Here is a 9,013-nt window from a genome sequence, read left to right on the forward strand (position 1 = left end):
GATTTTTGTATAATTGGCGAGTGTTTGAATAAAGTCGTTCAATTTTCACCAAAAAAAAAGACAGTCATTTGTTAATAAATATTGTTTAAATTAACTAATCGAACATCCCCTACGTAGTTCACTTTGAAATGTTATTTCAAAGTTGTGGTTAAATTTTCAAATGAAAAGATCGAAAATTGTTGGAGTTATGCTGCATGCCGTTTTGAAAAATCATATTTCGAGAAAAACGCGTTTGAAGTTTTGAAATGTGTTATAGACATAAACAAATGAAAAATTCTACTTTAGAAAACTCTTATCATTAATCCCAGGTCCATAAAATTGCCCTTCCAAGTTCAAATTTTCCTCCTTAGTTTGTTTCCTGGCCGATTTTAAGTTGGAACGTGCCTCCTTTGCCGCATCTGACAAAGACAGCTCAGCGTACTTTATGCGGTTAGCATCGGCTTCCATGCAAAAATTGTATGACTGGATACCAATGTCCATCTCCAAAACTTTCATAATCTATAGAATATCCGTCAGACTATCATTAAAAACGCACACAGCAATATCTGTCGCTATGTTCAAGACTTTTTTGTCGTTGGAATACGATTTTGGAGCCAAATTCCAAACTGCAGCATTGAAAGTTTCGTTGCTATTTTGCGTATAACCTCCTAAGCAACGGTTTAATAATTCTTCTCGGCTCAGCTCCTCATAAATCAGTTTAATTGCCTTGAAAACTTCCTGTGAAAGTGGCGATTTATGGTGGAAGGTATCCAATGAATTCGCCGCTTGCGCCTTCTTCCAATTGCACCAAGACTCAGAGCACTTATCGTGCTGCGGATTCTCGTCGGTTGACAATTTATGAAATAAGGTCGCCCAGATTTCATTTTTCATTTTTTCCACACTATTCGGATTACGACGTATGGCTAAACCATAATAAATTGTCAACTGAACAATTAATTTGCCAGTTAATTTACCTTTTCCACCGAGACCTTTTACTTTTTTTTTTAAATTTCTCAATCGGGTCTCCATTCTTTTCTGCACGTGATCAATGCATTCTTTCTTTTGCACTTCAAAATTATCATATGGTTTTTTATCCATTATACCTTTGAAAGTTTTGCTATCTCCGTCTCCAATGTAGTTTGCATATTTCAGACCATGCAAAATTTCAGAGCGCTCGAACATCTCAACGACAGCGTCAACCTCCATTTTACCGGATGAGCCTTCATGATTTGCTTGACATTCATCGGCGTGAATTATATGCCACTCTTCATATTCAGTTGTTCCTATTTTACTTTTCCAGTGCTTGCATGACTTACAGTATTTCGATTTTACCTCGACATCGACGATTTTGCCTGTGAATCATCCAATCAGTGACGTAATTCCGAAGAGCGACGAAAATCCGCGTTTCCTCCACGAACCATCACCGGAAACAGTAATTCCTTCAAACTGACCATTCTCTTCGCTTTTCTCTTTCTCTTTTCGTGCTGCTTTCTTCATACTGGCCTGTCGTACTGTTGCCGTTGCGAACGAAATCATATCCACTAGTTTATCATAGAACGACTGTGAGAGCTTGAGCACGCGGTCCGCGCGGCGCGTGGACAACATAGCCGCTTGTCTCTATTTCTCGTGGCGTTTCGTAATGAATTCGCCACAATAAGAATCAACTATGAACAATAGCGGGATTTGACCTTCTTCCATATTGTATTGCTTAAGTAATGAAAAGTTAATAAAATAAGTACTGCCTTTATTTCTTATGTAATAAATGAATAAAAAATTGTCTGAGTGTACAAAATCATCTGAAAATAAAAACAAATGTAAATAGTAATATACTTTGAGAATTGTGAAATCCCGGTATTGTTTATAGCTGATTCTTATTATTTAAAATTATCTTAAGTACAATCTTAAGATATTGTCAACTAATCACAACAGAGCCGTATAAGCGTCTTAAAAGATATTACTTATGAATACCAGAATACTCACTGACTAGATACACGCGAGTGAGGCGCGTGAGCCGGCTCTGAGCACTACATAGATAAGAGCACTTATTCGTTAACTTTAACACGTTCTTCTGCAAAAACTACTTGTCGGATGCAATTTTACTGAAGGAAAAAGTTATTCGTTTTAGCATAAAATATCATGTCCTGTACTCCGAATGCGCGAATTTCGGAACACCCTGTATGTTGAACATTATGTGTTACTTTTAATTTAGCTACATTATTTTCTTTACTTACTTTATGCATTCTCTATTTGTACCTTATAAAGGGTTTTTCAATAAGGACGGGTCGATGTTGCAATGGAATAAAACAAGCTATGTGTGAGGTATTAACAAAATTCCTTTTTATTTGAAAGGCCCATGTATGCCATTATGTGTGGAATATAACATCGTTCAAATGTCCGCCGCGGCTTCTCACGGTGGCACGGATCCGAGTGGTCCAATTTTCAATGATTCTGCCGCATAGATCCGGCTGAATTTGAGCGATGGCCTGGGTTATGTTGACTTTAAGAGCATCGGTCGATTGTAGCTTATTGGCATAAACCTGCGACTTCAGAAAACCCCACAAGAAAAAGTCTAGCTGGGTCAAATCGCACGATCTTGGTTGCCAATTCACGTCATCTCTGCGATTGATAACCATACCCTCAAATCGTTCATGCAGAATGTCCATCGTGGCATCCGCTGTGTGGCACGTAGCGCCGTCCTGCTGGAACCACATGTCGTCCACGTCCATATCGTTCAATTTGGGCCAAAAGAAATTGGTTATCATCGTTCTGTAATGCTCGCCATTGACGGTGAGGCCTCACCAACGTCGTTTTCGAAAAAGTACGGACCAATGACGCCGCCGGCCCAAAATCCGCACAGTAACTTTTCGTGGATGCATTGCTACCTGCTGAACCTCGTGTGGGTTGGCGTCGTGCCATATACGGCAATTATGCTTGTTAACATAGCCATTCATCCAAAAATACGCCTCATCGCTAAAGATGATTTTTCGGCCAAAATTGGGGTCCTCTTCCAAATGCCCCGAAGCCCAGTCAGCGAACAAACAGTGTTGTCTATGATCATTAACTTTGAGCTCCTGGACCAATTGGATCTTGTACGGGTGCAGGCCCAAGTCCCGACGCAAAATTCGCCAAGTTGAAGTCTGCGAAAGGCCGAGTTCTTGTGCACGGCGAGGAATTAACTGCCTCGGGTTCTCCTGCACACTTTCAGCGGCGATGTTCTCGGCCGATCTGGCGTTTCTTTGACGTACGGTTGTTGGCTGATCGTTTATCGAACCGGTCGTCTCGAATTTGGTCACCAAACGTTAGAGAGTTAACTTTGAAGGGCCACCGTGTCTGCCGTAAAATGGGCGCAACGCGCGCAACGTTTGCACTAACGAACACACATTTTGATAATAAAGTTTTATCATTTGAACGTGCTGCTCAATCGTGTAACTTGTCATGGTGATTTGGCATCAATGACTGAATAATAAACAACAGGTCAGACAGACGCCGCCAAAACAACATAGCCGCCACAGGCCGCCAACATTGACCCGCACCAATTGAAAAACCCTGTATATACCCAATAAATACAGTTACGTAACAGTTACATCGTCGTAATGTAACGAAATGTAACACGTAATATAACGTATACGTTACAAGCAATATACATGTCAATTGTAATTTCCCACTCATAGAAAGTTGCAGTTATATAACAGAAATATCATACGTTACTAAAATGTTATATGACAGTAATATTATTGTGGTATATGTACAAAATTGTATATGTAAAAGATTTATTCCTAATTTTTTCGTCTTGCATCCATAAGACAGCTTCGACTCCAAGTGGTCATCGCTCCATGTGCTGACCATGCTAGGCATTGCTTAAACCTGACAGTCGAGTGGCACGCAGTTATCCCAATGACTCCAACGATGTTCTTGTGACTTGTGCTTATGTAATATGTCCTTATAGTATTCACAGAACATTCCCAGCAAACACAGATATACAGGGTTATCGAAAAATATCGGACCCCCCTAATATCTTCAGTTAGAATGCATTTTGGAGAAAATGTTCAATAGCAAAATTGTATGGTTTCAAGCGGGGAGTAAGATGATTACCTTGACTTTGATCTTGACCATATCCTTCAAGGTCATTTCAAGGTCAATCTTATTTTTTAAATGGTACTCCCAACATTTTATTGCATATTCTTATAGCTTATCTCGAGAGCTTTCCAAAACACTATAATAAAACATTTTTCATTAAGTACTTTTTGAGTTATAAAGGTTTGAAGTTAACAATTTTTTGACACAAAATGTAAAATATCTTGTAAAATATTTAGTTTTCAGTAATCATAACCTTAATATTTTTGTGCGCGAAATAATGAGACCAATTAATTGGTTTAAAGAAAATACATTAGTCGAAAAGTATCGGCTCCCCCTAATATTTTCAGTAAGAATGCATTTTGGGAAAATGTCCAATAGCAAAGTTGTACGGTTTCAAGCGGTTATGCTAGTAGGCTATGGCGGAAAACTGCTCCAAGGTGATCGCGAGAAGCTGCTCGAATGCGTGATGTCCGAAGGCGTTAGCGGGAATCTGCCCGAAAGCGTTGGCGGAGCCGATCTTTATTGTCTCACTTTTGCAGGCACTAATAGTAATACAAGCTCTTGAGAAAACAATGCGGATCACTGATTTGAATCTTTGATGCAGTGCTGTCTTCTTCTTAGCGAGCAGCAGTAACCTCGTGAACGAATATTGTTTGTAACAGAATATTACAGCATAAGAATATAATCATATAGAAAATGTATGCATGTTAGCTACATCTTTTAATATCTATTAATTAATATACATATTAATTTTTCACTTATATTAAAAGATATAAATTATGAGTAACAGCTTACGTATTCACACTTTACTATCTATCTTGATATAACACTTGATACTTTTTTCTGTTCACGCAGGGGAAATCCTCATGGATACCCCCGACCCTTGGGGGGTCGGGGGTTATGCCGGACTCTTACCGGCTAAAACCCCTGTGGGATGTCTACCTGTCGGACCGTGGGGAGGGGAGTCAGGGGAACTACTCCCGTATTCCATCCCCGACACCCCGCCCCCAGGGCTCTCCGGGAACCCCTCGCCTCTAGTACCGCGTCCCCCTTTACCTCACCAAGGAAAATTAGTGGGAGACGCGGTCCCTGGCCAGCTCCTGGCCAGTTGGCCTTCTGGTTTCATCTAAGGAGAAAGGGGACACCCCCCCTCGTTTAATCGAGAGGGGATTTTTGGGAGTGGGTCCAGCCCTGACTGGGATTACCACTCCCCCTTACCCTACTTGTCCAGCGGCTAAAGGGGAGCGAGGATTTAATCCCTACTCCCCCTCGGAGGCGGGCCCAAGGCGGCCGAGGGAACTTCCGACCTCTTCGGGTCTGGGACCTCTCCTTGACCGACGCTACCTCCGGCCCGCTGCCGATCCCCCCCCCGGGGAGCGCCGACCCTGGCGTCGCCTTGTGCGACGCCTCCCCGGTCGACGCTCCTACTCGGCGGCCTCCTTCCGGGACATTACGTCCTCACAGCGGGAGACCGCCGCTGACCATGCCTCTTCGCTCGCAGCACCCCACCGCCCTGGCCAGGACACGGCGCTTCCTGCTCCATGCTGGGCATACAGCCAGGGTGTGATGCGCCGTGTCCATCAGCACAGGGCAGTGGTGGCATCGAGTGGTGGGCTCCTTCCTAATCCTTTGCAGGTACCGACCAAAGCAGCCGTACCCGGTCAGCATCTGCACCAGACGGAAGGACATTCCACATTCCCTCCTGCCCGTCAATTCGGACAGGCAGGGTCGGACAGCCTTGGCCGTTTCGCGCCCGGGCCCCCGGGGGTCGGACAACATGTCCGCTCACCTCTCCAGGGTCCGTGCGCTGGCCTGGAGCTTCAAGGCCTTGAGGCCCCTGGCCGATAGCTCCCCCTCCCCGCGGAGCTCCTTCACCCTCCAATAGAGGATTCTCCTCTCTCCGGCGAAGAGCTCCACGGGGGGGAACCGGCCTGGATGGTCACTGACATGTACGATAATGTACGGTACCCCCGAACCAGCAGCTGGGGCGCCCATATAGGCGCCCCGTACAGGACGATCGAGAGCACCGCATTCACGTACAGGCGACGAGCCCTCCAAACTGGCCCCCTTGGGCGCGCATGAGACTCGCAACCGCCAGTCCAGCCTTGCGCACCCTGGGGGCCAACTGTCTAAAATGAGGACTGAAGCTCCACCGGCTGTCCAACGTCAAGCCAAGATATTTTATCGTCGGCCCGACGCGGATGTGGACGCCATCGATCAGGACCCGTGTCTCCGGCGACGCCCCCCGACTGCCGTTGTGAAAGAACACGGCTTCAGTTTTCTAGGGCACCACCTTGAGACCCAGGTCCCTCATGGTTCCCACCACCGATGCCATCGCCGTCTCCGCGCGTAAGCGGGCTTCCCCCCAGCTCTCCCCCCGGCCACCACTAACGTGTCGTTCGCATAGCAAACGACGTGACAGCCCAGGGGGAGCGGAGGCGCAACACCCGGTCGAACGCGATGTCCCATAGCAGAGGGCCGAGAACCGACCCCTGCGGGACACCGCGCTCCATAGCGCGTCGGCCTTGGACCCCGCCCTCCATAATGAAAGCGAAGTCCCTGCCCCGAAGTATGCCGAGAGGATCCGCCGGAGATAGACGGGCACCCGGTGATGCACCAGCACCCGCCCAATCTCCGGCCAGGGCAGGGTGTTAAAGGCATTGGTGATGTCGAGGGACACCGCCAGTAACACCCCGCCCCCCTCTCCACAACCGTCCAAATCAGGTCCCGGACACACTGGATCGCATCCAGCGTCGACCGTCCGGGCCTGAACCCATACTGACGGTCGTGGATGTTCGGCCCCTCCGAGAATAGGTGCTGTACTAGGCGGTCGGCAACGATGCGCTCGAGCAACTGGCCCGCCTCGTCCAGCAAGCAAATCGGCCTGTAGGCCGACGCACTCCCGGGCGTCTTGCCCTCCTTGGGGAGGAGGACCAATTTGGCCCTCCTCCACTCTGGGGGGGAACGCCCCTCCCTGAGGCACTCGCTCATAACCCTCCGCATGGCCGCGGACAGGTTTCCCTCGCCGAGGGCGAGAGCCCAGGCGCGGCCAGGAATTCCATCGAAGCCAGGAGCTTTCCCCTTGGCCCCAATTTTCCTCCTGGCCCTGGCGAACTCCTCTGGACTCACCTCCAGGCCCTAATCCCAGTCTCCCTCCCCCAACTCTGGGGCTGGGATCCCGGGAGGGCCCCCTTCCGTGCTCGGAAAGAGGGCATCCAGGAGCCCCTCGAGAGCCTGGTGGTTCAATGTCTCCGTCGATCGGGGCGCCCAAGGGCGAATCTTACCTATCACCCTCTTGTACGGGCGCCCCCACGGATCGTCGTCCAGGGACCTCACCAGTTGCTCCCAGGCTACTCGCTTAGCCTTGGCAATGGCGGCTTTGAGGGCCTCCCTCGCACGGAAGTAGCTCTCTTTCGCCCCTTGCGGCGTTCCCGCCTCGTCGCAGGGCCCGGTAATATACCCGTCTTGGCCCGGCTTGGACGGAGGAATCGCGGAGGTCCGCTACTTCCTCCGTCCACCAGTACGCGGTCTTACGCCGGCGGGGGTGGGATCGGGGCATCGCAGCGTCGCACAACGACGCCACGATATCCACTATCTCCGCAGTCCCTTTGAGGGGGCTGGGGTCCCACGCACCTGGCCCCTCATCCAGGTACCAGGTGGCCATAAGGACGGCCACCCGAAACCTGTCCGCGTCCAGTCGACTGAGAACCCATTTCTTGGGGAGGGGAAATTCCCTCTCCCCAGGGAGGCGGGCCAGCACCTGTTCGGGTTCGGCGAGGCGGAGGGCCCACACTACCAAGTGTGTCGGTAATTCCTTTCCGGTTTTCTCGCTAAAGAAAACACGTTATTTACAATGGATAGTTAAAATATATTTATTCAAAGTATTGGCCATTTGATTCCATACATTTTGCCCATCTTTCAGGCAATTTATGGATGCCATTCCAAAAAAACTGTTTCTCCTTTGAGCTAAACCATTCATCGAGCCATTTTTTAACATCTTCGAAATCGGCGAAGTACTGCTCTGCAAGCGCGTGCCCCATCGATGCGAAAAGGTGGTAGTCGGATGGAGCCAGGTCTGGAGAATACGGCGGGTGCGATAAAACTTCCCATCCAAGTGATTTCAACACTTCTTTGACTGGTTTTGCTGTATGAGACGGCGCGTTGTCATGCTGCAAAATCACCTTATCATGTCTTTGAGCGTATTGTGGACGTTTTTCGATCAATGCACAGTTCAAATTGATCATTTGTTGTTGGTAGCGATCAGTATTAACTGTTTCTCCAGGTTTCAACAGTTCATAATATACGACACCAACCTGGTCCCACCAGACACAGAGCATGGTCTTGCGACCAAAGCGATTTGGCCTTGCAGTCGATGGGCCGCCTTCGCCAGGTGATAACCATGAATTTTTTCGCTTGGGATTTTCGAAATAAATCCATTTTTCATCACCCGTTACTATTCGATGCAGAAATGACTTCCTTTCATATCTTTGAAGCAGCATTTCACTGCTGCTCATGACGATTTTTCGATTTTCCAATTGCCTGTCATTCAATTCATGTGGCACCCATCTTCTCATCTTTTGGATCTTTCCCATCGCTTGTAATCGTTCACAAATTGCTACTCGGCTCACATTCAACTTTTCTGCCAATTGTTTTTGAGTTTGTGTTGGGTCTTCATCCCATAACTCCTGCAATTCCGCATCTTCAAACGTTTTCGGCCTACCAGGACGTTTTTTGTCTTGAACGTTGAAATCACCACATTTGAATTGTCGAAACCACGTTTCACATGTTCTTATGGTTGGAGCATGCTCACCGTAAGTCTCTACCAGTAAACGATGACTTTCAGCAGCATTTTTCTTTTGATTAAACAAGAAAAGTAATGAAAAAGTGCCGCAAATGCACGTTTTCAAGCACAAAACTCGACATTTTCAACAAATTATTAATCTATAACGCTGTTATT

At 47.5% G+C, this 9,013-nt stretch overlaps 1 pseudogene; it reads right to left on the bottom strand.

Moving 5' to 3' along the window:
• Positions 1-276: 276 nt before the first annotated feature.
• Positions 277-1,260, bottom strand: LOC112590387 (uncharacterized; annotated as a pseudogene).
• Positions 1,261-9,013: the final 7,753 nt, after the last annotated feature.

The sequence above is a fragment of the Harpegnathos saltator genome, unplaced genomic scaffold (assembly GCF_003227715.2).
Source record: "Harpegnathos saltator strain DR-91 unplaced genomic scaffold, Hsal_v8.6 scaffold8, whole genome shotgun sequence".
NCBI classification, from domain to species: domain Eukaryota; kingdom Metazoa; phylum Arthropoda; class Insecta; order Hymenoptera; family Formicidae; genus Harpegnathos; species Harpegnathos saltator.